Raw genomic sequence first — 16515 nt, forward strand, 5'->3', positions numbered from 1 at the left:
TCTGAATACATAGTTTACAATTATAATAGATAAAACAAAAGAATAAGATAAAAATAATCACTATCCTTGGTATCATAATTCGAAGAGCCATCTATATCTATTGAAGTTCGAGTTATCTCTCTTCATTACAGTAAAAACGATTAAATGGTACACGTGCCTTGATTAGGCTCGTAAGATTAAAAGTCTCGTAAAATGTGTTCCTTTTGACTTATGCGATAAATACAAAATACTGATCGTATTGCATTTGTAAATTTCCGTATGTAGTTTTTTAGGAGTAACCTTTCATTGTAAACATAGCAAAACAAGATTCACAACAAGTTGTACACGAGAAAATTTCAAAGCCAAAAATATCGAAATAGGATGCTAAATCTAACACTGATAAGTTCTATCGGAATATGACAAAGGAGCAATATTGTTGAAGTCTATGTTTAATGCAAGCGATGGAGCCTCCGCGCTAAGGGATTTCGAATTTCAAGCTATATAGTTCTTGGTCGGACAGGTCTGACTACTTGGTTTGTGTGCACCCTCGAGGCCTTTGGTCCTTCATCAGTGGCATCGACCCAGTGGCTTCTAAATACAAAAGTACCACTCATATATAGTGAGTACGAGACTAACAAGAAAGTAGAAAAAAAAACTGATATCGACATTTGGTTACACGCAATGGCAAAGCAAATGCATATCAGTAATACATGTTGTTCTAATGTCAAATGAAAAACCTGTTGTTTTTATGATGATTCGTCATCGCATGTAGGAAATATCATCACGTGACACATTAAGTAATAGAAATGCATCACCAATGTCGGGAACAACAACGATTGTATAGGAAACTTAGTCAAAGACTGTGCGATCAGATAACAATCAAATGAAACTCACGTTCGAAAAAAACGTATATTTATATGAATATTTTGCGGATCAAATAACATTTCTAGTTGATGGCTTGAAGAAACGCCACAAAAAACTAGAAGACTTTGGGAGAATTTTAGGTACAAAAATGAATAAAATGAATGTATCAGAGTCACTGAAAACGCCAAATATATTCATGATTTCAAATTGTTTTTAAAAAGACCATGGAAACGTCCAAATGAGCCCTCTTCAACAAACAAAAATAACAAAACAAAACAGAAAACAAGCAAGATTATAACATTGGTGATGAAAACAAATTGCAGACACTAGACAGATTTACGGTATTATCACGTAGAAAAGATTTACACCATGGAAATATTAATGATTAGAATGTATTATCAACAACTGAAGATAAACTAGATTTCTTTTAGATACAACTGTGCACGAATTAAGTTTTACGTGCAATTTTCAATAGAATAACATAAAATATAATAGTTCTCTTTTAATGAAAACCCTGTTTTAAATTTTTAAAGCAGTGCACACATTTGTGTTATAACTTTCAACATATAATTACAGCGGTAATAGTTGAAATAAAAATGATGAGAAATAATTAAAATCTATTACAATCACATCTTCAAAATTAATGACGTTCCAGACACAAAGCGTATATCTCCCAAATGACTTGAATATTTTCAAATTTCGCAATTAATAAAAAATAAATGCTTTAAGTTTTTATATAGCTTCTGCATTCTAACATTAATTAATGACAACCACAAAGCAACAGGGAGCAAAAGTTTGAAATAACTTTCTTATTCTTAGAAAAAATGGTGCATATTGATAGTGTCATTTTCGATTGTACTAAGATTATTCAGTCATTACATTGGAAACAGGCACACCAAATCAATCAAGTAATTCATGATCTCAACTTAAGTAGTACTATTAAAATAATAGCTAAAGGAGAAATAAATTAAAAACATACTAAGTTCGGAATAAAAGAGTGATCAAGAAAACCAAGATTCGAGCGGTAATCATAAAAATAAAGACTAGAGATGTGCACCGGTAGGGTAAAATATTCCTGTAACTTCCTCTATCTCTTAAATAGAAATAGATTAGAAAGGTTGTGGCCTAAACACATAGAAGAGGGACTTGAAGAAATTTATAGAAGTAAGCTTTGATGAAAAACGATTTGCGACAGTGGGTAAACAGTGTTACATTATGCCTTAAATATATTAAAGTGTATTAAAAAATAAGTATCATTAAAAATAATGATGCAAACAGTTTGTATGTTTGCAAAATATTTCTACACCCACTACCCAAAAAATAAATGAAATATGCTTCTATTTTCTAAGAATTCCCTGAACACCATGTTGGACAATACAGAGCTTGAAATGCAGACAATCTGATGTTCATCGATGATAATCTCAAGCTGGGATTACAGGGAAAATAAGGTAAATCTAATTTTAATGCCTTTATTGATCGGTAGAAATGAAATAACTTTCTTCATTATAGACTGAAAAAAATATTTAAAAAAAACCTAGCCAGTTCAAGTATTTGCATTTTTTTGCAAAACAAAAAACTGGAAATTAAAAAGGTAAAATACAATTATATAGGATGTACGGTGAATCAGAATTCTATTTTCTATTGTACTTTATTTGTAAGAAAGTAATTGATGATGACTGAAAATGCGGTTCAGTGACCCCTTTCTAATGAAAACATTTTCAAGCTGCTTTATTTCTGGTATACAAACTTCGAGAGATTCGTTTCTTGGCTTATTCGTTTTCTATTATGTATTGGTACAAATAAAAGTAAAACAATTCAATAACGGCAGAAGCAAATTTCGGATGTTTACGGGCTCCGGCGTTGAACCTTCTTTTCAACATAGCAGGAAATGCTTACCATTACTGAGCACCTAATATCTCTCCCGTTTTGTGAAGGCTCATACGGCTAGAGCTTTACAAGCTCCGAAACAGCGTCTGACGTTCGAAATTGACGCTGCAGCCATCCCTCTCAGAAAATGCGAGAATCTTGTAAAGTCGGGAAAATAGGAATGATTTTACGCGACGTTTGACTTGAATAATGTCAGAGAACTTAAGCTTTTAAAAATTATTTGGTTTAAGGCCCTAGGGGAAGGGACATCATTTTTGAAATCAGTGGTGTGTTTGTATTATATTTAATTTCCTCAAAGCCTTTCAAGTTTTCCTTTGAAACAAACATTCAAATGATTTATAAGAGTTGTGTCCCTTACCCTAGGTCTACTCCGTAAGAGTGATTATGATTAATATCGTGTCCCTTTTTTGTTGAAATTCGTTAATTCATCTCGAATGCGAGTTTGCAGATATTTTTTTTTAGGTTTTTTCATAAATGAATATCAGAAATTTGAAATTTAATTCGTGAAGCCCCGTTACATCTAATGATTGATATCATAGTGTAAAAACAATGAAAACAAACATATTAGCAAAATTGTTTAACTAACACGTCCTGATTGATCTGAAATGCTTCGTTGATGGTGAAAAGTCCTCTCAAATATTTTTAAAAGCATTACAGTTGTTTTTAATTTATTTTTTCAATCGATGATGGAATTATATAGACTGAATATTCTGATTAACTGGTATTTCAGTTAATATTTAATAACTTTTGTTAGTTTTTTCCTCTTTTTTAATGCTTACTGATGGATATTAATTAGCAAAAAAAGGTTGGTACAGTGTGGATATTTCCCATCATGCGTGGTTTATCTGTGATGTAAAAAAATACCTTTGCAAGCAAATTTCTCCTTCACCAAATTGACGAAAGTGTCTTTCACAGGAAATAGCTTTTAATTCCTATTCACTCTTACTTTAATTTATTAGTCGAAATGTATTTTATATGGAGTCAAACTACTAAATGATCTTTGAACGGAAGAACGCACAAATGATCTAAAATGAAAATTTTGTGTTAAAGGAATCGATCGACTTAAGTGGCCTTTTGAATACAGCCCAATTTATGCGAAGCCCGTCAAGGCAGCTCCACAAAAGACCACATTCACTTTATGTTAATGTTTTTCTTCACATCGATACCCATGGGTGCATTTATATAAATATGTGTTGATTGCCTTGCTATTTCTCATCTTATAGCTTAGGAAAATAATCAAAATATTGATAATAAAGTTTGCCGCGTCTAAAGGCTATATAAATTTGTTTGGAGTTATAATTTTCCTGTATCAAATGTGGTATTTTATGTTTAATAAGGAATGTTTTAAATACGCTCCATCAGAGCGGTTACAAAAAGTTGTCCAAAGGTTTTATTATCTTTATTTTGGAAGTCTGATATCAAATACTTTTAGGACTACTGGGTTTGGAAGTTCATCAAACTTAGACAACAAAAATTGAAGGTCAGACTGCATTTTTGGATTAGATTTTATAACTGCTCTAATGCGTAAAGTTCATAATCTGACAATGGGGTTAAGAAAGTTCATCTTTTGTATATCTAAGGCGCTTATAAATTTCTATACAGATAATTTTTACGTTATAATATTTTTGAACATTTACAAACTGCGGCGATTTCAAGGCTGCCAATAGCTTCTTTAATATTTTAAGTATAGACGCAGACGTCTGAAATATTGCGTGTATCAGTGGTTTCAATTTGCATGTAATCTGACGATTTTTTATATTCATTTCAAAATTTGTGATTAACACATTAATGGCATGGATGTTCCTGTTTATGCATGTGAAATCTGTAGCTGCTTGAATTGATGTTTCCAGAAGTGCCAACAGCAGACATGTCTTACCAGTTTGCCGATAGCAGACTATAAATACCACGTGCATGATACTAATTCCCGCCATTTTGAAGTCCATTAGGCCACGTCAACGTCTAGAGGTAGGGAAAATTATTATATCATAACTAACGTGGAGGACATTTCCTGAATTCTTCGACTATGAAACTTTGATCAGACACGCCAATACACATCCATCATTAAGATCGAAGACTTTCAGCCCCCGGGTGTTTTCTCGTCAGATTAACACGAACATTTACATCGTTATTTCTAATTTCTAGTATTTAATCCCCATCAAATTTTTGTTGTTACAAAACTAGTTGTAAATGCTTTTATTTTATCATTGAAATTTTAACATAATTTAGAGCTGATGTTTGGCTTTTAAATTTTGTAAATATGATACATCGTTATTTCTAATTTCTAGTATTTAATCCCCATCAAATTTTAAACTAGTCGTAAATGTTTTTATTTTATCATTGAAATTTTAACATAATTTGGAGCTGATGTTTGGCTTTTGAATATTGTAAATATAATACTTTATGTGTCAATTGGTAGTAATATTTAGTTTAAATACTGTGGACATACATTTTTCACTATAACAGCACGATTTAAAAATTATTAGTCCGCTTATGTATTATAATTATAGTAGGTTTTGGTTTATGTTTGTTACCTATATGTTCATTTTAGTTACTTTATGTTCTATGTTGTGTATGTCTGTTTTCAATGTCTGGTCTTACATTTTTTTATTACTACTATAACCTTGATTACTATTTCATGTGCACAGTTTATTTTTTTCTTGGTACTTCAAAAACACTAAGTGGACCATTTCGTACATCTTATATTATTTAAATCATTTTTGTCCATCTGCCTTCCAAATAGTGACAGTAAGAATGAAGTGGTTTGATTAGAATTGTGTTGTTTTGCTTAATGAAACTCCATATATTACACCACTAGTACATCAAAATGGACGTATTGTTGAAATGGTAGTTATTGTAAGACTTTCTATATTCCAAAAATTCTTGCAAATATTCCTACAAAAAAAATATCAAATTTGTTTTAGTAAAAGCACCGTCTTCAATATCGTTGTTTCAAATGAAACTGATATTTCTGCATAAAGGGAAAAAATCACCTTAATGTTTGTTACATCATTTTGTGTCCCTTTCAAGTTAATGGACATTCATCAGTCCTCATGGTCTGCTTCGTTGACGTAACACAAGTTTGACTATTGGGTAAAATGTTGCTGAAAATAAGGGCATCTCTTTTGTTCATGAATTCAGGTAATGAAAATTCCTCTTGAATAAATCTTAACAGTGATGTGGATAACCTTCTCATGATACAATGGTTCATTCTGAAGATTTTGGTTTAGTATTGGTATTTCTACTTCCAAGAGGCAACTATATTGTATGAAAAGTGAAAATTTAAGGGGAATTACTTTTTAAGGAAAATCAAAAGTCCATGATTATGGGTAAAAATAAGAAACAAATTTTAAAATGCATAAAACACCAAGACCTCATTCCTTGTATAACACATGGTATAACTTCTTGGTGCTGTATTTGGCTTTCTATTTCGATTCTTTTCGTTTTTAAAAACACAAATTGTAGTTCAATGATTTGAAAAGGATGTATTGAATAACTGAAAGTAAATGAGCATCAAGAAGCCACCAAATCCTGGATGCATGGAATAGGTGTACCGGTTGGGAACACATCCTCTATTTTTTCTAGAACATGTTGCCGAGTTGCTTGTGTTATGTCTGGTAATGAATTCTATTACGTTTCATGACTCTTCTGTGTTATTGACATTGTTTTACTGGAGGGTTTTAAATATATAATTAAAAGGGATAGATACAAATAATGGCATTGCTATTCTTTGCTATAGTTTATCATTTAATAATTTTCTTATTAAACTTTTGTAAGTGCCAGCTTTTTGGAGCTTGAAATGTGCATTAACTCTTCGTAACTCGACGAGCGCTTTTTGAAAATTCTCTAAATTTTATACCTTTAAATGCGTTTTAAGGATTATGGAAACAGACATATAAACCAACCGAGTGGTTCAAGCTACATAAAAACAAAATTCACAAAGATGTAAGAGGGCATTCGGCTACGAATATCGCTCAAAAATGTCATTTATGTTCTAATAGCATAAAACATTGTAATATAAATATTAGAAAAGAGAATGTTTTGCGAAATAAGTTCATTGGAATGACGTCATAATGTGCCACAATTTTACGTCATTTAACAAAAGCTAATGAAAGTTATAACTTGGATGTTTTTTGGACATATTTACCTCCAGAAACTATGTCCACACCCAAGAAATAACTTTACATTTTCACATATGACAAACTATGTTTCAATAAATGTATTCAAAAAAATGAAGTTGTGTTTTGGGTGTGGACACTATTTCCTTGTCAAAATTATGACCGTAAAGCGAACAAAAGTACAAAATTGACAGAATATTTCAATTTTTGTAAACTTCAAACAATTTTCTTGTCCTTTTAATGCAAAAAGTATCAGAAGTTTTTATATTTTCTCATTTGTGATGGATTCAAGTCTCCAAATAAACAATTAAATATTTCAACACTTAGTGATTAATAATTTTTGGGACATTTTTATCACCCCTTCTCCTTCTCATTGGTTTCGAAAACATATTACATATTTGGGTACTTCGTTTCGAAATTTTCAGAAGCGTGTGTCTTATTTGATATTTTATTTCCAAGTGCTTTTTTAAATTGAAATAAACTAATAGCTAATATTTTGTTCACGCAAGGGGCGACAGAACAGGCACTAATTTCCAATAACTATATATGTTCCTGATTTAAAGTCATCAAAATATACTCATACAAGCGAACCGTGTTTTCTCTGATGATTTTTAATTGATAATTTTTGTCTCAATTATGTATTAAATAATGAACATAGTAACTTTGAAGCATGTCTTGTTCTACTTCAAACATTTAGATAGCACACTGTAATGTCTATGTTCTTAGACTTTGCAAACTTATAATTCAATAAATAATCTGCTTTAACGAACTGGTCTTTAAATATGGGTACTGATGGCAACACAAATTATGTCCTGGCTTTAAGACATGAAATTTATTGTATTAGTATAGCTTCCTTGAACTTTTTTTGTCCAATTATTTTATACAATTTAATGTACTTTTTTAATCGGACCATCTGACTCCTTTTACTAAACGTAAAGGTTTGCTGATTATAAACTATTTAAATATTTGAAAAGGCTGTTTGCACTAAGATACATCACTACTTATTGCAACTTTGTGTTCTTATTTACCATTCATTATTGCAATGCATGACTTTGACTAACTCTCATCTCAGGGTAAACTACACAAACTTATTCCCATATGAAAATTGATAAGGATTTTTGAATTAGTCAGTTTACACCGTACTACTTCTTCTAGTCACTGTTGTAAACATATTATTTATAACTCGTTAAATTTATGGTACAACAAAGAATAAAGCATATTGGTTTCTGTTTGACTCTTTCATTTCAGACTTTCTGGAATTTATGTTTTGGGAGTTATACATTTAATATTTTAATATCCCTTGCATTCTTGGGTCTATTTTACGCACATTACATCATTTTGTGTGTAACTATTAGCCATGTTCCTAGATGTACCTCCGCGTGCATCGCCCAAGTCCCTCACTAAAGAACCCTTTATCAAACGGAAAATCACATTATGTCGTAAAGCACCAGACATGCTATGGATCTATGTTCTAATGGAAGACGAACCAATTAAGAAGACAATTCATTAACAATTTTGAGGACTTCAAAAGAAACTTTTTACAATATATCGATTGAAACCATTGTGACGATTCGATCCAAACATTATCAATGTAATGAGTTAATTTTTTGTTTGTCGCGGTTTGATAATTGTCGCATGGTTCCCTTAGTGTAGTAAATATAGGTCATTTGTTTCTTGTTTATCTGATTCACTATTCACTAGCAAGCTACTTTTCAGGCTTTTCACTTTTTATACGATTCAAACCTATTTTCCCATAATTTGGAATAGATGCTCTTCGGCGTCTTTTGTGTAAGATAATCTCAAACTCACTTGAATATGTCCCGAAAAGGATCTTCATTTAAGTTTCTTTTCGGAAGTGGAACCTAGAACTCTTAATGGCATGTATTATACCAATCGCTATCACTGATAGTGTACAAGTTACTGCAGAAAAAAATGTTGACAAAAGACGATGTTTTAAAGTTCTTTCTAATAGGCTTTAGTCTTTGCTATACTTCTAAACTCAGATGAAGAAAACACTTTATAGGTTTCGAGCTGATGTTTACATGACAGCCAGCTTCTGGAACAGGGTTTTGTTGCTTCAAGATTGAAGTAATCACTACAGAAGTTTTATGGTTGTCATCATGAACTCGTGGATTGTTACGGTGTATCCATCTGCGCCATGTAAACTGGTTTGTTCAACGTGTCATAGTTTTCCTCTCCTCTTTCGTCTACCCCGGACTTGACATTTTATGAGCAACTCGGCAGGTGTTTCTAGAAAAACAGAGGACGCTTACCCTACCGGTGCACCTGCCCCATGCTCCTGTTAATTTTAGTGGAGTCCGAGTTACTCATTTACTTTTGTTACTTTGTATGTTTTATATTAGTTACTTTATGTTCCTTGTTGTCTGTATCTGTTTTCTTCCATGTCGGTTTTCGTCACCTTTACTTGATTTATGACAGACAGCAGCATGACATAGTGACAGATATGGTTCTACCAACCTCTCCATCGACCGAGTTCTTTGGGCGGGAGAACCGCTTTCGCTTGATAAATATGGTAAAAGGACTTCATTCAAGCGAAGAGGAAATAACTTTTTCCATCAACTTTTCAATCAAAAGTTTCTATCATGGTTTAAGCTATCTATACATTAGCCTTGGCACGTCTCAATTTTCCTCCCATCCGTGTCGATTCTTGTTCAATTCATTTTTCAGACCTAATTTTAATCAGTATTCTAAACTCATTGCAAGTTTTTCATTTCAACGTCTCGCATCTTATACAAGTTTAAAACTCAGAACAATCGGATTAAAAAACTTTGGATGGATGTAACAGGATTAACCTCGTATGAACTAAGATGGCGTGTCATGACTTGATTAGAAGTGCATGTGTGCTGAATGCATTTCTCGGCTTTTGTATATGTAGATGATGCGGAGGGCGTTTTAAGTCTTATAAATATAATCATGATAATTATTGACATTTGTCGAATTAATAGGAAAGATACAAATATAACATAAAGGCTTCTCTTAAGAGTACAATTTCATGCATCGGTTCTATTCGACAAAGTCATAAATTTATAACATTTTGCATGTTCATTTGCCGTCATGTTAAGTTTGTTTTATTTTATTTTATTAATTTTTATTTACATCTTTAGATTTAAAGTGTTGATTGGCAGACTCGACATGCTTTGGTAGTTAACTGAAATATTCAGACTCCGTTCAACGAAGTGCAAATCACTCCACCCACACCTTCGGAAAACACATTTACTAAGTGAAAACCAGATGAAAGAATAGGCAACAAGCGAAATATTCATTTTTAACATTTTCCTATATTTTGAGGCAATATAAATCAAATTTAAGATCTGAAATTGTAATTCAAATAATTTGTATTGCCAGCAGCCTTCATATCTTTTTTTTATTTGGTTTTGAAAATGAAGTCAACTGGGTGTGTTTTAAATAATTCGTTTACCGTTGTAAAAAATCATATTCAGCAATATTTCAGACGTTGTAACCTTTGGGTGTCAAGTTATCTACTACTGGTTGATAGTATATTTTGTCTTGTGAACTTGATTTCAAATATCCTCTACAAATGGAAACAAGCAATTTGTATTTGCTTGACTTTGTTTTACATAGAATAAAAAAATAACAAAAACAAAAACAAGCATTTAGAGCATATTCAATCTACCTTAATGAGGTAGACCTAGGGTAAGGGACACAACTCATACAAATCATTGAAACGTTTATATTCACCATTTTACATCAATCTCATGTAAGCATCAAAGTAACTTGGACTGATTTTATTCTGTTTCAAATAAAAGCTTGATATGCTTTGGTGAAATTGAATATTATACAAACCTATCACTGATTTCAAGAGTTATGTCCCATACCCTAGGCCTACTGCCTTAATTTGCCTAATTTCCCACCTATCTCTACAAATTGACATGTATATTCTTCAACTCATTCAGCGACATATATAACGAGAAACGAATTGCACATTTTGTGAAAATTTGAAGTCAAAATCGAAGTCTTTGTTCAGATTACTATACCTTTTATACGATGATTTATGTAGAACAGTGATAAGATCGCGGCACATTAACTTGACGACCACTGGATTCATCATATTATGATCGACATTTGAACCTCTTTTTTATGTATTTCACACCAGCAGTCAGTGATACTTGATACACTTTAATTGAAATTTTGATGTTTAAAGGGTGTGATATCTTACACGAGGCAAACATATCAGCTTTACTTCCTATGTAACAATTGACAAAATCATGTCAATTCAAAATATTTGTGTACTTTCTTTGGCGTTAACTACTTAAATGGGTCTTGGTACTTTCGTCGTAGAGAAAATTGTAAACGTTCGTTTTTACTTGAGAAGTTATCTTCATAATTTTAGAAAAAGGGTTTTCCTAAATTTGTTATTGGCAAGTACATTTATATAAAGATCCAGTTATGATTTCAACTTTTTCGTATTTCTGTCTCTATGTAATTTTCATTGCAAGCAATAATTTCCATAAATATTTTTTCCTCAAACAAACTTAATTTACAGATGCGTCGTTATAATACCACATTTATGATAAAACTATTGCAGGTTCGGTATGTGCTGTAACATCTTGAATGAAACAGACTGTTTGGACTCTTGAATGTAGTTTGTGCACGAGACAATCGTGAATAGCTGATGTAAGCGTTCACACTTGCAATTCTCGACTCATTTTGTAGACATGCATAATTATAGTAGGATTAGGTAGAATATTTGTACACACAGTAAATGAACATGAATAAATGTCGGTAATAGTAATATGGTCGTTACTGGAAGTATTTCAAAAATGTATCCAAAAACCAAATTTTTTGGTCAGTTTTACACAAATATTTTTGTAATAAAATGTTTCGTTCTGCCTTTTGTAGTTGTTCATCAGTCATGCCACATGTAATCAATTCTATTGTTATTGCAGAGTAAAACAAAAACGTGCTGCTTTAATTTGTGTCTGATACCATGGATATCATTTCCACCTCTATTTCGCGAATTATCTCTTTGAATTTCAAACACTTTTTTTATTTCGTTGGTATAATATATTTCATTTGTAGATTTATAGTGTGCAAGGTCATCATTAATTCTTTACTGCCACATGTAGATGGGCCGGGTTGTCTTCCATTTCGCTTAATAGTCTCAACGTAATTTCATTTTACTTTTATTGTGTAGTATTTTCAGTGGCCTAGTATTATGAAATTGTCCCAAGAAGCATTTAATTTTGTCTTCCTCTCCATTTCAAAGGCCACAATTTCTTCTCGCTTGCCATTTGATAGAATAGCACTGCATTTCTCGTCACACTTTTTGCAACTTGGTAAGAAGTAAATTCATTTTGCTTGCAACATTGTTAGTCATAAATTCCTCTTACTTGTCATTTAGCAGATTCTGGCTACTTGGTAGAGTACAATTTCATCTGAATTGCCAATTCAACTTGCTTGCCATTTGGTAAAATGTCACTTCACAATATTTGCCTCTTGGTATGTTATAATTTTATTTTGATTGTCGTTTAGTAAAATAGCACTTCATCTCCAATACAATCCTGTAAACCATTTTGTTTTATTTTCTCATGATTTTAATTATGATGTTCTAATTTTATAATACATCATATTATAATGGAGTGTATACCTGTTAAAATATGGTCAAGTCGGTTTTATCTCGCGCTTCAATCGCTCGCAACTTCAATGAAGTATAATGACTTCACCTTGTTGTAAAGGGTCTTTTTTTTCATACAGCATCGGCGTAGCTAGACTAAGGTTGATCAGGTACAAACAAGTCGACGAGGGGTCTGGGGTCACTCTAGACCCACTTGCTGGACTTTTGACTATACAACAACCAGCTCTGAAATACAAAAGAATGAATGAAAAGGAAATATTATCATATGTCAAGACGAAAATATTAAAATGGGAAATGTGCCAAAGAGACGAATGTGAAAAAAAAGATGCAGGAATATTGTGTGTGTAGGCTCGTACCTACATGATCGTTACGATTGTATTGCTCTAGACCATTTACCATACATCAGCACTGAGTAGCATTGAAATGAAAATTCGGCGGCATATATTTCAGAAGTTGTTTCGAGGATATAGATCCATTGATATAATGTTTTTTTTCATTAATAAGATTATTTTTTCTATTTTATTGCTATAGATGGTCAAATATTCCATTGTTAATTCTCAGTATGTATTATATTGTCTTTTTTTTTCTTGCAAGGTGTTCTTTCTGTGGCATCCGTTATTCTTTTGTTCAGTTAAATTTAACTGCACTCATCAACTGCTGTAGCAGTCGGGTTCCTATTTAAAAAATATGTCAATTTTTCGAAAACCCGCATGTCTGAATATATTTAACACCATAATTCATGTTTCCGCTGTTACTTCTGTGCAATAGTTTTCAAATAGTCGAAACGATGGCGTCTGCAAAATCTAGAAAACATGAAGGCAAAAACTTGCTGCAAAGTTGATTTTGTTTAAGATGTCTTTTTAAGATAAGAAATTGTCATATGGAACCTGGTCTTATAACACTAAGATGCTGGGACGACTTTTAGCAGTCGATGAGTAAATGATTTTAACTATTGAATTGGTTTATTATTTTTGTTGTATAAATTTATTTTTCACTCGTACCCAAACGTCACACCTAGTTATTTAGGGTTTGTATGTGAGTGTGTGTTAAGTTTTAATTAAATTTCTTTCAGTTGCGATTTGGCATTTGTTGTTCTTACGCTGATTTTTTTTTTATCCATCGTAGTTTATACGATATTTTTTTATATTTCACTTCTTAAACTGTCTTGACCTAACAAAGTCCTCTTTAGCATTCCATGCGAATGATCATTTAAAAAATACAATTAATTATAATGAATGATAAATCAGTTTTGGGGAGGTTTGGTGGCACTTTTTGACATTGTTTGACCATATAACATTGCCTCTTTTTTTCTATTTTTGTTTAACTATTTTGACTTTTTTATTTACAAAGTATCTGGAAATGGGAAGTACATTTGTAAATATCATATGAGGAAATTATTTGTGTGTAAGTTGGTATTTCGTCTTTGTAATTTTGATTTTCGACTTAGACTTTTAATTAGATATCTATCATAGTGAATAGTGAATAGTAATGATCAAGGAAAGTCCTGTTTCCATTCAGCTAAGATACTATTTTCTGTACAATATTGTATGACTTAAAGGCACTAATGTTATTTTTCTTGAATGAATACATACACAAATATTTATTAAAATATTGATATCCATGTATCAATGAATGAATAAATCTCCATACATGTAATTGTTATTTTAAGCATTAGTAACTGTTTCTAGATTTCTCGCATTGGACAAGTACATGTAAATGGTCCATAATTATTAACTGTAAAAATTTATATTGACTCATAAACATGTTCTCTGGCGATCAGTTATCAACCTTTGACAGTGTTTTGGTATACCTCGAGGCCGACAGTCGTCTTTTTCTCCATGTTTTGACTTCCTGTTCTTCGGTCTTCCTCTTCCCCCGGGTATATATTGAAGCCAATCGACCATAATCACATTCGGAATATGTACAGATCACTTCTTACATTAATCCAGGTATGTTTGTTATATACTTGTACTCAGAACTATTAACTATAAATTCGTAAATTTGAATCTTTTTTCTAACTTTAAATATTATTATTTCATATATTATAACGAAAATTGAATATACATGTAATAATTAATGATAAGTATGATTTCATCATTAAAATTATGTTTTAATATTTTGCATAAATTTCTTGACAAACATATAATCTCAAGATTGTTCTTAAATTTTATAGGACGTGGAAATTCTATCATGTTGTCAAGAATATCATTCATAACAATTGCAGTTTTACCCTTGATGTATTTTCATATCGCAAATTAGTGCAGTTAATTTTGTTCTTCTTATAGTAAATAGACTTGTATACGGTATACCACCCCTCCCCATTACAATGTTTTACCACTGTTCACATACAACCCACTGATATAGATGAATCATGTGAAAAAAACTAGACCTGATTTTTAATGTTAATTCTGACATTTTGGGCAAGTTCCTTTGTCATTAATGGCCTTTAGATCGTTTCACGGTAGAAATCACAAAGCTTAGTACAACTTTCAAACTAATCATTGAAAGTGATAGATCATTAATGTGTACATATAGAACGTTATCTGTGTATATATTTAGCCATGTAAGTTTCTTAATAAGAACTGAGATAGACTGTCATGGATATATTCACAATTTTGTCTCGAGGTGTAGCGTTCCTTCAGAGTAAAGTGGATGCGCTACATCTTCTCGTTGTTAACCCCTCTTTTTGAAAAAAAGGAATATTTATTCTCAGATAATGACTAATATAATTCCACTAAAAAGTTAAAATTCTATTTTTTATTTAGTGGAACTATAATTAAACGTCTTCTTTGGCTTAAAACTTTTTTTTTACATGTGGCGAAATGCGAATTGGATTTGAATATTATTCAATCTTTAAGATTTTGTTGTTATGTAAGGAAAGGGCCCAAATGAAAGGTAGTTTTATGGTTTATTTCAATTTTCGGTCCGGATTACTCGTCTAAATAAAAACCAATTTATTTTATTTCCTTTAAATCCGTAGATTTAATCTCAATGTTTTGAAATCTCACGTCAAAGTCAATAGACCTGCTATAAAATTTATTCAAAAATATTTTCATTTTTGATTTTCCTCTGGCGAAGTCGGTTCGCTTCACTAATTAGAAATGGTATGTTGCTGGTCACCTTGAGGTATCCATGTTGGAACAGGAATATTATCTATTTCATCAAACGCTTTACTTGTCACTTCACTGATTTTAATCGGCTCTAATTTGTATTTTTACTTATACATTTCTAGACGTATTGGAGGAATAAAAATGTACCCCGAGCTAAGCGTTTCATATACAAATTATTTTTTTTTATTAAACAAACATTTATTAGAGGTTAACCGAATTTTAAAACTTAAATTCATTACTAGAATTTTCCGGAAATGTTGTTTTTAATAACGTTCCAAATAAAATTAAGTTATTGTTTTTTTTCGTCGAAGTGTTGAAAACGTTAAAAAAAATTGCATTCCTAACTTCAAACATCTCGGTCGCCAAATATATTTCCTAATATTTTTTGTGCATTTCAACTCTAAAGCTTGAGAAAAAAAATAATTCAGTCGTTTCAAAATATGATGAAAATCGAACTATTGTACCACTTTCCACTGTATTATCCAGTATTTCAGGTGTCAGATATTCATTCTGCACTATTTATTCATTATTCAACATTTTAAGCACAAAAAAAAAAAAAAAATCTGACAGATCATTTAAAGACTTTTTGAGGGACAAACTTCATTGTTGAGGGCGCATTTGCGATGTCCAGTATCTAAAACGAATCAAACTAAAACATTGTGATGTGACGTCATGGGATGCAAACGTTTTACGTGATTGCGTTATGCGACTGTCCCTCTTGAAACCATAGAAAAAAATCTCTGGAATATATGAAAATAAATATACATCCCCAGTTATACCCCCATGTTGTCATATGGGGGTGTCTGTCATAGTTTTCTTTACAATGAAATTGTCTGTCGACCGAGGTAGAGGGCGTTGAAGATATGAATGAATGCAATTTAGATGGGTGGTCCTATCTTTGTAAAACATATTGCGTTTGCAAAAGGTTGATGTTTAAGCACTC

At 31.7% G+C, this 16515-nt stretch overlaps 1 long non-coding RNA gene across 1 annotated transcript; it reads left to right on the forward strand.

The window, feature by feature from the left end:
* The first annotated feature begins 4096 nt into the window (after positions 1-4096).
* LOC148621431 (uncharacterized) lies at positions 4097-13953 on the forward strand. The gene is made up of 3 exons (XR_015920851.1): positions 4097-4210; positions 4581-4695; positions 12582-13953. It is a non-coding gene; the product is annotated as an uncharacterized LOC148621431 (long non-coding RNA).
* Positions 13954-16515: the final 2562 nt, after the last annotated feature.

The sequence above is a fragment of the Perna viridis genome, chromosome 3, assembly GCF_037379345.1.
Source record: "Perna viridis isolate PV_CMFRI_1.1 ecotype Kerala chromosome 3, ASM3737934v1, whole genome shotgun sequence".
Lineage (NCBI taxonomy): Eukaryota > Metazoa > Mollusca > Bivalvia > Mytilida > Mytilidae > Perna > Perna viridis.